General features: G+C 41.5%; 1 pseudogene; it reads right to left on the bottom strand.

The window, feature by feature from the left end:
• Window positions 1-288: 288 nt before the first annotated feature.
• Window positions 289-811, bottom strand: LOC124501983 (cofilin-1-like; annotated as a pseudogene).
• Between the last annotated feature and the right edge of the window lie 15,591 nt (window positions 812-16,402).

Here is a 16,402-nt window from a genome sequence, read left to right as displayed (position 1 = left end):
CATGGTCTCGAGGTTCATGGGTTCAAGCCCTGAATCGGGCTCTCTGTTGTCAGCTCAGAGCCCACTTCCCCACTTCAGATGCTCTGTCTCCCTTTCTCTCTCTCTCTCTCTGCCTCACCTCTGCTCATGCAGCACTCTCTCTCTCTCTCTCAAAAATAAACATTTAAAAAAAATTTTAAAAAGGAATGAGGAGGAACAAGTGGGGAACAGAACTGTTGCTGAAAAAATACAGACCCTCCATAAACTGCAGTGCCTAGGGACACTGGATCTGCTTCGACCTAAGAGGAATCAGATCAAAAGTAGTTTAGGAAGGCTGGAACCATCAGGGATGGAAGGAGGAGGAAGACAAAGGCTGTTCCTCCAGGGAGAAATTATACTGCCTCCCCCCAGCTTTTCTGCCAGGGTGCATTGGTGCCTGAATTTCTCCTAACAGTTTGCTTGTAATTCATGCTTAATCTCCATCAGCTTCTTCTAGATGACATCCTAGGAGCTGGCATGTGTCGTTCTGCTCCCAAGGAGTGCAGACTCAGAAGTCCTGAGGATAAACACAAGGTCGCCTTCTTGCTCTCCTCCATCTCCTAGTTTGCATCACAGAGGCTGTAATAGCAGACCTTGGCCAGCAGTGTCTTGACAAAGCACATAGGGGCTGCTGCCAGCCTGGCCCTCCTCCCAGAGGACTTTTCTGTCCCCCCATAGGTCTCAGAGCACTACCTTCTTGTGCTTCTTCACCTCCTCCGGCACAGATGGCTTGTGCACCTGCATATCATTAAAACACCTTGATGCCATCAGAGATAGCCACACCAGAGGCCATGTCTCTGGAAGTGAAAAGGAGATGGCGAGGAGAGCCAGAGAAGGTGAGAGTCACTGTACTGCTGCCAGGACGCTGACCACAGCTGCTTTCAGTCAATCAGTGGACCCCTGGATCTGGAAAGTGAACACCAGGCTCCCCCCAGTACACTGTTCTTTTGATTTCTCATGGCCTTTTCCGGAGCCATGAAAAATACCAAATATGGTTCAATAAAGCAACAAAGTAAATGGCAACTACATTCTTCTAGTTATTCAAGTCAAAAACCTTGGAATAATTCTTGACTCCTTCATTTCTCTTAGCCGGCCCCATGTGCAGTCTATCATTAAACCCTATCAGCTCCACTACAAAATGCATCAGGAATCTGACCCCTTCTCACTTTATCCATGGTGTTACCCTGGTCTAAGCTGTCTTCATCTTCCATCAAAATATTGTCCCCTGCTTCCTCCCATGTCATCTCATCTACCGAGAAGCCAGAGGAATCCTTTTATTTATTTTTTTAAATGTTTATTTATCTTGAGAGAGAGCATGAATGAGTGGGGGAGGGGCAGAGAGAGAGAAGGAGAGAATCCCAAACAGGACCTGCGCTGACAGCGTGGAGCCCAACATGGGCTCAATCTCATGAATTGTGAGGTCATGACCTGAACCGAAACCAAGAGTCAGACGGTCAACCAAATGAGCCACCCAGGTGCTCCCAGAGTAATCCTTTTAAATAGTAGATCATATCACATCACTCCTCAGCTCGAAAGCCCCCAGTGGCTCACATAACACTCCAAAGAAGAGTCAAAAGATATAACAGTGGTTTTGGAGACCCTATATGTTCTAGCTTTTTACCTCTTCAATTCCATCTCCTACTACTTTCTCCTTGCTGATTCTGCTTCGGCCAGACTTGTTTCTCACTGCAACCCCAAAATATCACCTTACAGCCATCCTATGTGCTATTCCTTCCGCCTGCAACACCTTTCTTCACAGTATCTTCTTGGCTCATTCCCTTTCTTCAAAAGTTGATGTTATCAGAAAGATGTTACATGACCCCGTGTGAAGACATACCTAGTCTATCTTGAAGCCACTGACCTGGATTTTCATCGCACTTACCACTAACTAAAATATGTAAGCATTTGTTTACATGTCGTTTTTTCCCATACAAGAATAAAAGCTCTATGATAACAAGGTCATTTACCACTATATCCCCAATATCTAAAACAGTGAAAGCATTCAATAAATAGTTACAGAGAATGAATAAAAGATTTTTAATGTTTATTTACTTATTTTGAGAGAGAGAGAGCTTGTATGAGTGGAGGAGGGGCAGAGAGAGAGACAGAGACAGAGAGAGAAAGAATCCTAAGCAGGCTGCATACTGTCAGCATGGAGCCTGATGCCAGGCTCGGTCTCATGAAGAATGAGATCATGACCTGAGCCAAAGTAAGGGGTCAGATGCTTTGCCAACTGAGCCACCCAGGTGCCCCAGATTTTGAACAAATAATACACCAAAGAAGAAATAGCTAACAACAGATGAAAAAACGTTCAGCCTTTTCAAGAAGCAAAGAAATTGGTTGATTTTTTGTTGGCCATGGCAATATTTCTGCCTATTAAATTGGCTAGAACAATCAAATAATAAATCCATTACTGTTGATAACAATGAAATTGGTATTTTCATGTATTCTTGGCAGTCTCACTGATTCATTAAGTAGATATTTATTGGGTATCTACTATATACCAACTGTTGTGCAATTTTCCTGTATATACCCTAATCCATAATAAGGTCCAAAGTCTGTGTATTTGTCAGGATAGAATAGTTCAGCTGTGGCAACAAATTAACTCTGGAGTCCTAGAAGTTTAATATAACAAACATTGACTTCTTGCTCTCTCAGCCTACCTTCCTCAGGTTGGTAGAGAGGTAAGGTTTACGTGTCCCTTCCCCTCATGTTTCATTGGCCAGAACTAGTCACATCACATGGCCCTACCCAATGGCAAGGAGGCTGAGAAGTGAAGTTTTCTGCCTGCCCAAAAGGAGTGAAGAAACAGATATTGGCAAATGTTAATAATGTCTATCATAATCCTTGATTCAAGAAATCTTAACACCCTACTGGAATAACCTAAAGTACATTAAAATACATTACATACATTAAAAGTACATTAAGGGAAATGGTCATCGATATCTTGTTTATTAGTCTGAAATATTGAAAGAATCTTAAATGTTGACTAATGAGAAAATAATGGAATTATGGTTTATCCAGGTAAAATAGATTATTACACAACCATAAAAATTATAGTTAATAAAGAATATATATACAATAACTATTATAAAATAGAAAGTAAAACTTGGGAAACAAATGAAATAGATACTATAATTATATCATAAAATCTACCTAATAAACATATTCTTTAAAAATACATAAAGTGGGGCATCTGGGTGGCTCAGTTGGTTGTGCATCCAACTCTTCATTTAGGCTCAAGTCATGGTTCCAGGGTCATGGGATTAAGCTCTGCAGTAAGCATGGAGCCTGCTTAAGATTCTCTCTCTCCCCCTACTCTGCCCCTCTCCCCTGCTTGCCAGCTCTGTCTCTCGCTCTCAAAACAAAAATACATAAGATGTATTCATTCAATAAATATTCATTCAACAAAACCTCCTATGTGGTAAGCCCTGCACGCAGATTCAGGGATAAAACACAACTGTGTGTGGCCTGGAGGTGCCACAGCCATATAAGAATATTTAAAATGGGCTAAAAGAAACCCCTGTCTAAAATCATAACAGCTATTCTAATAATTTCATGGATTCACACAGGGTAGACTTTTATCCCATTTTCACTTGGATCATCAAGGAAATTAGAGACAATGAATCATCATTCACTCAACGGATAGTGACCAAACATATACTAAGTGGGTGGCCAAGATGACCAAGATGCCAAATCATGCTTCTGACCTCAGAGGACTTACACTCTAGCTGGAATCCTACATGTCAGAGCAGCCTGGTCCTTGCTAGCCTCAGCTTCTGTTCTGAAGAACTTCTTTATGTAATGTTCCACATCAGACCTGTGAAAATTCCTGGTGCCTAAAATAGTGCCTGGCACATAGTTGGTGTCCTATAAATTTTGGTGCTTTCCAAAACCTACTGTACATATAGGCTTCCCATCCCAGCTGATAACATCAATATCCTTCATTGCTCAGTTCAAAAATATGGTGTCATTCTTGACTCCTCTCTTTCTCTTGTACTCCACATCAAATCTGTCAGAAAACCCTACAGTTCCCACCTTCAAAAAATATTCCCGAATTACACCACTTCTCCCTCCACACTATACCATCCCAATCCAAGTCACCATCATCTTCCACTGTTACTTCATGCTGTTGTCTGAATGTCTGTCCCCCCAAAATTCATGTTGAAACTTAATCTCCAGTGTGATGGTATTAGGAGGTGGGGGCCTTTGGGAGTGATTACATCGTGAGGACTCTACCCCCATGAGTGGGATTAGTGCCCTTATAAGAGAGGTCCCTTCTACCATGTGATGTGACAGCCAAAGGAAAGCCATCTGGGTTCTCACCAGACACCAAGACTGCTAGCACCATGATCTTGGACTTCCCACCTTCTAAGATTGTAAGAAATAAACATCTGCTATTTATAAGCTACCCAGTTTATAGTATTTTTGTTACAACAGCCTGGACAGACTAAGACGCTGCAGTAACCTCCTGACTGGCCTCCTGGCTTCTGCTCTTGCCCTCTATAGTCTGCTCTCTACACAGTAGCCAGTGAGAACTGTTTAATCCTATCTGATCATGATATTTCTCTGTTTAACTCTACTCGGACCACTCTGCTCTGCAGTCAAATCCACGGCCCTTACAATGGCCTTTCTGGTCTTTCTTCAGAAGCTCTTGACCCTGGTGGACTCAAAGCCTCCATTAGTAGCAAACATTGTGTAACACCTCCTTTACAGTCCAGAAATCAAATTTAAGGATAATATCACCACACTCCACATACAATTTTTAAAAAAGAAAAATCACATAATGCCCCATCTAAATTACAGAGCAGAATTAAGAGAAAGCAATTCATAATAAAATATGGATTATGTATTTTAACATGGAAATATTTAGACACAACTACACTAGAACAAATACAGCTCCATGAATCTCAGAAGCCCTATCGAATGGTGCCACCCCACTGAAAACCACTGACCTTCATCATCTGGTCTGCCTTCCTCTCTCTAACCTCACACTAGCCATCATGTCCTTCACTCACTCTGCTCCAGCCATGCCCAGTTTCCCCATTATTTCCAGACCAAAAGGCCCTGTTCCTGCCTGGGGTCTTCACAGTTGCATTCTTCTGCCAAGGAGATGCATAGCTCACGCCCCTACAACCTCAGCTTTTGCTCATACGTCACTTTCTCGGCAGGGCCATCCCTGACCACTCTCATTAAAATACCAGCCCTCTTCCCCACGTACTACTCCCTGTCACCCCTCACTGCTTGGTTTTCTCCATGCTACTTATCTGAAATACTAGATATTTTTAAAACATGGTATTGTCTGCATCTGCTCCATGAGGTCATAGATTTCTACTCTACTGTGTCCTCATTATATAAGTGGGTGGCTGGAACACAGTGGGTGTTCAATAAATATCTGTTGAATGAATGAGAACAATGAATGAGGGGTATATACTGAACAGTTGAATGGATTGCTACAGACGTCTAGCAATCATGACATTATTCCTGAATCACTTGCCTCTACCCCCCACCCCCGTATCTCGCTCCTCCCCAAAACTTTTCTTCTCCCACATACTTATTGCTTTTTACTGGAGATATTCTCTACCCTCAATTTAATGCTTGATCTGGCTTCTTTTTCTTGACCTTGGTGTCACATCTGGCTTACAGATTTGTCTAATTCCTAGGTTCGATCATATTGTGACAGCTTCCTAGCAATGTCCATCTTGTCTCACTCCCCTCCAGCTTCCCAAACACTCCATCACTTTGTCCACAAATGCACTTCCCCCAATATGCTTGTCAAACTCCTACCCATCCTTCAAGGATAGGTTCAAATTCCTTCTTTTTCTTCCTTAAGGAACACCTGATCCTCCATGCAGAAGTCAGTTTCATGTCCCAGAGACCCATACTTATTTGTAACTGTCCTGGACTCCAATAGATCCTTTGCTGTATAAAACCTTTGTGTTCTCTTTATCCCTCCTGCCAGAGTTTAAATTAAGTACAGAGAGTAAGTTTTATTCATCTCTTGCTTCTCCCCTGGTACATAGTAGATGGTCAATGAACATTAAATGAGATCATTTATGTCAAGCCCTTAGTATAGCTTCTGGACACAGTAAATGCTCTATTACTGCTGGCTGCTAATACTAGGTTTTTTTTTTTTAATATGAAATTTATTGTCAAATTGGTTTCCATACAACACCCAGTGCTCATCGCAACAGGTGCCCTCCTTAATAGCCATCACCCACCCTCCTATCCCTCCCACCCCCCATCAACCCTCAGTTTGTTCTCAGTTCTTAAGAGTCTCTTGGTGCTTTGTAGCAACGTGGATGGAACTGGAGAGTGTTATGTTAAGTGCTAATACTAGTTAATACACAATGGAGGCAGAGTTCAGCCCCACCCAGAGGACAGCTACAACCAATGAGGTCTGCCAGGTAGATTTTGAGAGTCTGTGTTATATCTGAGTCTTTGTTTCTCATTCCCTGTGCCTCTTCCCATCTCAGCAGGTGCCCCATGTTCTCTGGACCACCCGAGGTCTCTTGCAGCAATGGACAGACCCTAGGTCAGGCTCGCAGCTCCCCTCTCATGTGTCTGCAGATGTCTTCCTCTCGGCCTGTCACAGGAGCTTGCTAGACTGCTTGTAAATATAGCCCATAGATGGGGGAGGTGGTACTTAATCCTCCTGGACCAACCTTCAATCAACATGGTTGGGAGTTGTTGTAAAAATGCCCCAGCCTCCTTGATTTTCACTGGGAGAATTCTAAAGCATGCCCCACATGGTTTCTCAAGAGATCTCTACTAAGATTGAGTCCCTGTTGCCCCAACAATAACCTATTTGTTGGGTTTTCTCTCCTCTCTGACTTACATAACCCACTTCCTTAATTGTGCTTTTTGGGATCACATCCCAAAACTATAGGCACTCAAGTTCTGCTCTAAGAGAAAACATCATCAGTCAACATTCCTGAAGAAATGAGTGTCCAGCCCTTTACTCTGACAAAGCCCCAATGCTCCCCATCCTGACACTACCTCCCTATAGCCATCCAGTACAAGCTCTCTGCCACCAGAAAATCCTTGGGTTATCTGCAAAGACAAAAATTGGGGGGGGGGGGTGGGAGGAGAGGAGGAGGTACAGGTAGAATTTATTCTAAGTTTATCCTTATAGAAAATGTGCCCAGGAAAGGGTTGCCATGACTCACCATTTAAGAACAAAGTCCTTACTCTCACTCTCAGATGTGATCAAGCACTTAGGCCTCTATAAGGACACATTCCTTCTTTATAGAGACAAACATGCTATGAAAACACAAGGAACTTGCTGGTTTATGACTCAGTTTTTCCGGTGCTGTATATTTATTAATGAGGCTCTGATGTATTCCCCAAAGCCTGGTCCCTATTCTCACTGAGCACAGGACTAGATTATATCCCTCAGCCTCCTTTGCACTCGATGTGGAATGACTGGGTTCTGGCCAATGGAATGTGACAGAACTAATGTGTACCACCTCTAGGCCTGGCCATTAAAACCCTCCCATAGATGATCCTCTATGTTTTCACTGATTCTGTCTGAAAGCAAAGGACTCCATGATCCCAGCATATGGCAAAAGTCAAGGTGGCAGCAGCTTGAGGCCCTTAGTCACCATGTGGAAGGTGCCTACATTGGCTTGGCTATGAGAAGAAATAACTAGTGTCTTAAGCTGAAATTCCAAGGTTTGTTATAGCAGCTACTGTTATGCCAAGCAATATAAAAAATGGCAGCTAGAAGTGGAGTGCTGCCATCACCAAAACCTAAAACAATACAGAACCAGCTCAGCAGTTGAGTGGTAATTAGTGAGGAAAGTGATATAAGAAACCAGAAAGAAAGAAACCTGTTTTGTAAAGTGGCAAAAATCTGATACAACTGTTGCCTTCAATGGCAGACATTATGCCTACTTAAGCCTGTAGTCCAGGGGAAGTGGCTGGAAATAGAGTAATAGGATGTGTTGATTTTTCCCAGGTCAGGGACTAGGGTGAGATGAGACACGTAGGGCACCGAGTTAAGGAGGTAGGCACTTGTACAACTCTGTTCTTAGTGAGAATTATGAGAAAGAGAGGGGTTTAGGAAAGATTGGCTGGTTTGTAAACAGAAGTAAAAGAGGCTACAGAGTCCAGAAATAGTCGGTCTCAAGGGTTATAAAAGCCTACTCATTTTGGATCCCAAATGCTAACTATATTTGAGCAACAAAATCCCCTTCTGACTCAAGCCTACTAACAACGATCTGAGTAAGGATGTGACATTCCCATCCATGCCTATTGTTTTAGATAGTCTCAAGACAGTTACTCTCAACTCAACAGACAGAAGCATGAGAGAGGAAGCAAATACATAAATGAAGCTTGAGAAGCATGTATAGGAAAAAACTTTGGGTATGAACTTTTGCTCATGGGATTTCTGGGAAGCAAAGATTAGCACATTCTGAATTTTTAGGGAGTGATATTGCCAAAGAAAAATAAACTTAGATTTAAAAGGCTTTTCATAGTTAGAACCTTGAACCAACCTTTGAGTCTCCAAATTTGCACAAGTAGGAAGTGGGCTTCAGAAGCTGTGTAGCCCTCAGAAAGGACAGGCTCCTCCACACCCATCTCATGGGTTCATAGGTGGCCATGGAGGATAACAGCTAAGGAAGAACCTTCCAGAAAGCAGAGAGGACTACAGAAAACAAAGGACATGGAATTCCTCCCAGAGTGGAAAATCAGGCTACAGTAAGAAGGGAGGAGCCAAGGTACTTACTCCTACTCCCCGGACCAGGTCACAGCACAATGCCTTCCCACTGGGCCTTCACCATTGTCAGTTATCTGCATTGCTGTGTGTCTCTGTCTTCCCTTTCCAACTGGGCACAGCTATTACTTTATCTCGTCCTTGCCCACCACTTTATATTGGGTATGAATGGGACACGGAAGTTTGTCCCTTCAGTTCAGAGATCAATGGGCAATGAAGAAAACATCCCATCCTGATGGAGAAGGCCACACATTACCCAGAAATGCTGGATTTTTAGATAACTGCAGTAACTGCAAGGAGCATTGAGTTGTCTCTTTTGGGAAAGGAATGAGTGTGTTGTTTGTGTGGGAAGAAGGGTTAGTTGAGTGAGGCTATTTGGTAACCAAAGAGCGGACTGTGACAGAATCTGTATGTTCACCAAAACCACTTTCTCTTTTACCTGGAAATACAACTAGACTGTATTTCTTAACAACACTTGCAGTTAGATGAGGCCATGTGTCTGAGTTCTGGAAAATGGCATGGGCAGATGTGCAATGCCTTCAGGCCTCACACATTTAAAACCTCCAACAGAGAATCCCCCGTTTTTGTTTTCCATTTGCTGGTTAGAAGAGAAAGACTTTGGGGCTCTAAGGTATAGAAAAGCTACAAAATGAAAGAAGTTTGAGTCCCTAAACTTTCTACCAAACACCTGTAAATGGGTTACAGGCAATGAGAAATAATCACTTATTGGATTAAATCAATAACATCCCATGGCTTATTTGTTACAGCAACTATCATTGTCCTCATACAACCTACCTTATAAGTTTGTCATCAGGATTGAATGAGTTAATGTGAAAAATGGGGCCTGGTGCCTAATATATGAAAAAGGGTGCTATGTAAGTGTTGCCTACTCTTATTTGCTTGAGAACAGGCAAAAAATCTGTCATGAACTCTTGCTTGGCAGAAAGCAGCAGCAGCAATGGAAAACAACATAAACTCAGGATAATATTCCTAGCTTTAATTGAAAATCTTGGAGTCTATAAGAGCCAGACCCCTAATCCTGGGGCACACTCGGGAATTTATAATACCTCGTCTAATCCGCCCCCTGAGCCAACCCTAAATTCCATTCTTTAGTGCCATGTAAGTTTGAAAGCCAAAAAACTGTTTACTTTAGAATCGCTCAAACAAACTCAGGACAATGTGTGTTATGCAAATATTCAGGTAACTTTAAGAGCTTTGCTTCACATAACTAAAAGAAAGGTAGAGATGGTCAGTACAATAGCTGGTCACTGGAGCAGAAAATGGAGATGCCTTTCTACCCAGCCAAGAACACAGCTTCAGAACTAGCTGAGTCTGGTCTAGCAATCTAAGATTAAAAAAAGAAAGAAAGGAAATAAAAAAGTGAGGCATGCCATAATTTCTTTGATCACCTTCTAAAGGGAAAGTCAATTACTGACACCTTTCACTTCCATCCTGAAACAAGTTTTTAAAAGCAAATCGTGCTATTTTATATCAGACTTTACAGCTTTGTAACATTCTGAGAAGTTTCCTTTCGTTCAGTTTGACAAATACTTATTAAGGGTCTAGAATGTGTTTGACTGTTTTTTAGCATACTTGGTTCTACAAAACATCATGATAATTACAGAATGTGTTCTTTTTGTATCCAAAATGCTTATGAGTATCATAAGGAATGCCATAGCATGTGAACTATCGACAAAAGCAAGACACTACTGACTTGGAAAATAAGAATAATGTTAAAGTCCTGTGCTGTTATCGATCAATGGCTAGGTTGGAGGTGAAAAATTTACTCTTGTTTTCAAGGTAGAAAAAGGAGGGTCAGCTCATACAGCTAAAATTATTTAAACAATCAGACCCAAGGTGGTGGCTTAAAAACTCCAAGCCTATGAAAGAACAAGATAGTTGTTAGCACCCAAGGCCTTCGGTAGGTCTTTGAGCAATTAGGTTTCAGAAATATAAATGATGCAGTCTTTTGCAACATAATGAATGAAAAGAATTATTAGCTTTGTTATATAAAGAACTCCTAATCAATAAGAAAATGCAAATATTCGGATGCCTGATGGCTCTTCATTTTGTCTCAGGTCCTGATCTCATGATTTGGTTTGTGAGTTTGAGCCCCACATTGGGCTCTGAAAGCACAGAGCCTGCTTGGGATTCTCACTCTCCCCCTATCTCTATCCCTCCCCTGAACATGCTCTCTCTGTGTCTCTCAAAATAAATAAATAAACTTAAAAAAAAATGGGGGTGCCTGGGTGGCTCAGTCAGTTAAGCTTGTGACTTCGGCTCAGGTCATGATCTTGCAGTCTGTGAGTTCAAGCCCTACATTGGGCTCTGCACTGTGACAGCTCAGAGCCCACAGCCCGCTTCGAATTCTGCGTCTCCCTCTCTCTCTGCCCTTCCCCTGCTTGAGCTTGCTCTCCCTCTCTCTCTCTCTCTCTCAAAAATAAATAAACATTTAAAAAATTATTTAAAAAAAAGAAAATGAAAATATTCTAAAAATATATAAGAGATACAGATGGTAAATTCACAAAGTAATTAGTATAATTAGCCAGTAAACATTTGAAAAACCTGACTTTACTGGTCGTCACATTAATATAAATTAAAATATCAAATATAATTTTTCTCCAAAGAAAAGGAAAAAATTAGAAGAGTAAAATAGTAACGTGAGAGAGCTCAGAAATGGGCAGTTTCATACATGCTGGGAGAAATAGAAATTGACATAATATTTCTGGAGGTCAAAATGACTTTATAAGGCAAATAAACTTAAACTGTGTAAGACTTTTTTTTTTAGATATATTTTTTTAATTCCAGTGTAGTTAACATACAGTGTTACATTAATTTCAGGTGCACAATATAGTGACTCAGCAACTCCATACATTACTCAGTGCTCATCATAAGTGTACTCTTAATCCCCTTTACCTGTTTCAGCGATCTGCCCCATCTCCCCTCTGTTCTCTATGGTTCAGAGTCTGGGTTGTTTTTGTTTTTTATTTTTGTTTTATGTTTTTTGTTATTTGTTTTTTGTGTTTTTTTTGTTTTTTTGTTTTTTTTTTTTTGTTTTTTTGAGAGAGAGAAAGCACAAATGGGGTAGGGGCAGAGAGAGAGGGAGAGAGAATTCCAAGCAGGCTCCACACTGTCAATGCAGAGCCCGACGTGGGGCTTGAACCCGCAAACTGTGAGATCATGACCTGAGCCGAGATCAAGAGTGGGAGGCTTAACCGACTGAGCCAGCCAGGCACCCCCAGAGTCTGTTTTTTTTTTTTAATTTATGTTTTTAATATACCATTTCTTCATATAAGATTTTTTCCTAGGAAATAATCATAGGTATGAGAAAACTTCAGTTACGAAGAAGGTCATTGCAGAGTTATCATTGCAAACAACTGGAAATAAATTCAACATCCAACAAGATAAGATCAGTGAAATAAATGATGCTACGCCATTTTCTAGAGTACCATGTAACCATTCAAAATAGTGTTGTACAAGGATACATATTCACATATATTGTTAAGAGAGAGAGAAAGCAGAGTACAAAGAAATACACACAGAAGCATCTGACTTGTATATGTGCTTGTGGCTGTGTGTGTGTGTGTGTGTGCGTGCGTGCATGTGCACACACGGGTGCACATGCACATGTGTTTCTAGCTGTATCTATAGCTGTATCTATATCTGTGTATCTATGATCTTTTTTAATTAAATTTTTTAAAATGCTTACTTATTTTTGAGAGAGAAAGAGAGAGAGAGCACAAGCAGGGGAGGGCAGAGAGAGAGGGAGACACAGAATCTGAAGCAGGCTCCAGTCTCTGACCTATCAGCACAGAGCCTGATGCAGGGCTCAAACCCAGGAACTGCGAGATCATGACCTCAGCCAAAGTCAGACACTGAACCGACTGAGCCACTCAGGTGCCCCTCTATGATCATTTTTATATCCGTATTCAGAAGGATGTTTTCCCCAGAGTTAACTGGTCATCTCTGGGTGTTAGCATTTGCTTCGCTGGCATTACTATACTTAATCTCACAACAACCATGAGTTAGGTTCTATTGTCTCCTGTTTTGCTGTGATGGAAACCAAGGCTTAGCGAGGTTTAGATGCTTCCCCAAGTTTCTTACTTACACAGCAAGTAAGGAACAGAGCTGACTCAAATTGTTTGACTTTAAAACCTGCACTGTGCTTTTATTAAGGACAATGCAGTGAGTTATCTGTGATGCTAAATTTACCCAATATAAATAGTAGTACTTTCTAAAAGATTAGGTCCTTCCTGCTTTTTTGAGATGAACATAACCATTCTTTAATGAAAAGATGAGATTGTAAACAGTAACTTTTATTCTTCAATGTCCTTAGTTAGGACATTAAAAAGTTAATAACCTGATATCAGTTCTCCCATTTTATTTGCACTGGTCCTAAAATGTAAACGTTAAGGAGCCGTGGATGATTGCAGGAGCAGCATCGGCAAATTTCATGAAACTACATGTAAAAATATGGTTGTATGTGACAACATGCTTTCTTCTGGAGAAAGGCTCCATAGCTTCCTGATTCTCAAATCAGATTCTCAGATCAATCAGATTCCTGACTGAAGAGATTAAGAGCCTCTATTTGATTGTTTCTCCCTTTATTATCTAACACACACCTTCACTAGGCCATGGGATCCCATTCCCTCCCCTTTTTCTGAGACCATCCTTCATGAAGTATCTTTTCCCTCCCCTCCTCTTTATACCTTCAATCTCTTTCTCTATTCTGGTGCCTTCTTATTATCTTACAAATATGCCCTAGTTTTCTTAAATTAAAAAAAAATCTTCCCTCTCCCTTAAACTGTCATCTGTCTCTTCACTCATACAATGAGAACATACTAGGTATCTACTCTACTCTGTCAACCCCTAGAAACAGAGAGAAATAAGACAAAGTCTCTGTCCTTATAGAACTTCATTTTTGGAAGACAAGCAAGGAATACCTTATCAGTTAAGAATGCTTCCAGCTACAGGGACACCTGGGTGGCTCGGTCAGTTAAGCATCCAACTTTGGCTTGGGTCATGATTTCATGGTTCATGAGTTCGAGCCCCAAATCAGGCTGTCTGCTCTCAGCACAGAGACCACTTCGAATCCCCTGTCCCACTCCCCCCACCCCGCCCTCTCCCTCTGTCTGTCTGTCTGTCTCTCTCTCTCTGTCTCATGTGTGCATGCACACACACACTCTCTCAAACACAAACAAAAAATATTAACATTAAAAAAAAGAATGCTTTCAGCTACAAGAACTAGAACCTCATTAGCAATGGCTTAAACTCTTCTCAATAACACTAAGTCCAAAGGTAGGTGATGGCTGGCATCAGTTGCCATCAAAGCAACTGTACTTTTTTTTTTAAATGTATTTCTGCTCTGGTGTCTTTAGCATGTTGACTTTTTGCCATTATGCTTGTCACTCATTGTCACAAGGTGGCCACAGCAGCTCCAGGATTCCACTTTCAGGGTGCAAAGAAGAAGGTAACAATAGAACAACAGAGACTACTTCTTTTATGAGGAGAGAAAAAGCCTCCTCTCAAACATACCAGATGAGTGACTTCCTTCCGTTTCATTTGTCAGGATGGAACAAGGAAAACAGGCATCTGGGATTCCTGCATCTGCTTGCAAACAGTAGGTAAGAAGGAGGCTGGGAATATCTGTGGGTTAGCCCAGTAACAATGTTCAAAACACATGATCAAACAAATAAATACAATAAACTCGAAAAGTAGCAAGGGTGTCACTTCCTACTCCTTAAGTATGGGTTGTGCATACTGACTTCCTTCCAAAGAGTACAGGATCAAATGGAGGAGGGAGGGGGAGAGTAATTTTCTAGTGGAGAACCTAATAAACACTACCTCAGCCAGGTGATCAAGGTCAACACCAACAGTCATAAACCAAACCAGATCATAAATCATAAACCCTTGATACAATGTGATGAAAATGCTCTTTTACGTCTATACTCTTTCTCCCTCAAACCCGTAATAATCATGGAGTCCCCCAAACTCCAGGATAATCATGAGAAAAACATCAGACAAATCTCAGTTGAGAAACATTCTACATAAGAACTGACCTGTACTCAAAACTGTCAAGGTCATCAAAAAAACATCACAGCCAACAGGAGAACTCAATGCATGTACTGTGGTACCCTGGATGAGGATGGGACCCTGGATAGGATCCTGGGCTAAAACTAAAGAAATCTGAACAAAGTCTGGTTTAGTTTCATATAATGCATCAATATAGGCTCATTAATCATGACAAATGCTCCACACTAATGTAAGATGTTAATAATAAGGGATATTGGGAGTGCAGGCAGGAGTATATGGGAGTTTCCTATATGATCTTTGGGGGTGTTACTCTAAATCTAAAATTATTCTAAAAGAATAATTATTCTTAATGAAATCTAAACTTATTCTAAAAATATAGCTTATTTAAAAGAATAATAGGTGCTATAAAGTAAATGAAATAGGGTAATGAGAGAGAAGGGTGGGAAGGGCTACTTTAGAGGGAATAGTCAAAGAAAATCTCTAAGGAGGTGACACTTATGCTGCCACCCAAATGCTTAAATAAGCTGGCCATGTAAGAGCTGGGTGAACAGCATTTCAGGCAGAAGGAATGGCAAACAAAGGCCTGAAGGAGTTTAAGGGACAAAGAAGGTTCATGGGGCTGAAGCAAAGCAAGTGAAAGGAAAAGGCAGGTGATGAGATTGGGAGATGGGCAATGCTGACGGAGCCTGGTCTGCAGACAGTAGCCAGCAAGGAGTGTGTGATGTCCACAGGTCGACCTCTGGATTTGACAGCATGTGGATATCAAGTAATATAACTGTATTAGTCTCCTATTGCTGCTGTAACAAACTGCCACAGATTTAGTGGCCTAAAATAACACAAATTTATTATCTTACAGTTCTGTAAGTCAGAAGTGTGACACGAATCTCATGGGCCAAAATCAAGGTGTCACAGGGCCACGTTCCTTCCACGGGCTCTGTTGCCTTGCCTCTTCCAGCTTCTAGAGGCTGCTGGCATTTAGGGGCTTATGCCCTCTTCCTCCATCTTCAACCCCAGCAGTCACAGCCCTCCACCCTCTGCTCCCAGCATCTCCTCTCCTGAGAGTCTGCCTCGCCTCTTTCACTTCAAAGAACTCTTGTGATTACATTGAGCCAAACCAGACAATCCAGGAGAATCTCCCCAACTCAAGATCCTTCCTCACTCAGTCATTCCTGCAGCGTCCTCTTTGCCATTGCCATGTAAAGTCACATTCATGGGTTGCAAAAATTAGGATATAACATATCTGTGGACCATTATTCAGCCTATAATAACAACAATGACAACAGGACTACAGACATCAGATTGTGGACTCTTTTGTCAAGTTGAGGCATTAAAAAAAATCGCCATATGCCAATTACAGTGGAAAATCATCCTCAGGTTTTAAACCGAGGAAAGGCATGATAATGGCCACCATTTTCTGTAGAGACTCCTTTGGGAGAATGCCGGGCCCCCTGAGAGATGCTGTCCTGCAGATTTCTGCCTCCCGTTGCCCCCCAGGCCGGCACACTTGAGCACAGCATAACCACACAACCATGAGCAATCACCTTGGATATAACCTCGTTTATGGTCTGAAAGTTTACTTTTAAAAACCCCTTACTATAGGAATCTCAAGCAAATACAAAAGTAGAAAATATA

This window comes from Lynx rufus, unplaced genomic scaffold, assembly GCF_022079265.1.
Source record: "Lynx rufus isolate CCGP_SWC_20201006 ecotype Redwood Valley unplaced genomic scaffold, mLynRuf1.p SCAF_7, whole genome shotgun sequence".
Classification (NCBI taxonomy): domain Eukaryota; kingdom Metazoa; phylum Chordata; class Mammalia; order Carnivora; family Felidae; genus Lynx; species Lynx rufus.
The sequence above is the reverse complement of the archived record's forward strand: the minus strand, read 5'-3'. Positions and strand labels throughout refer to the sequence as shown.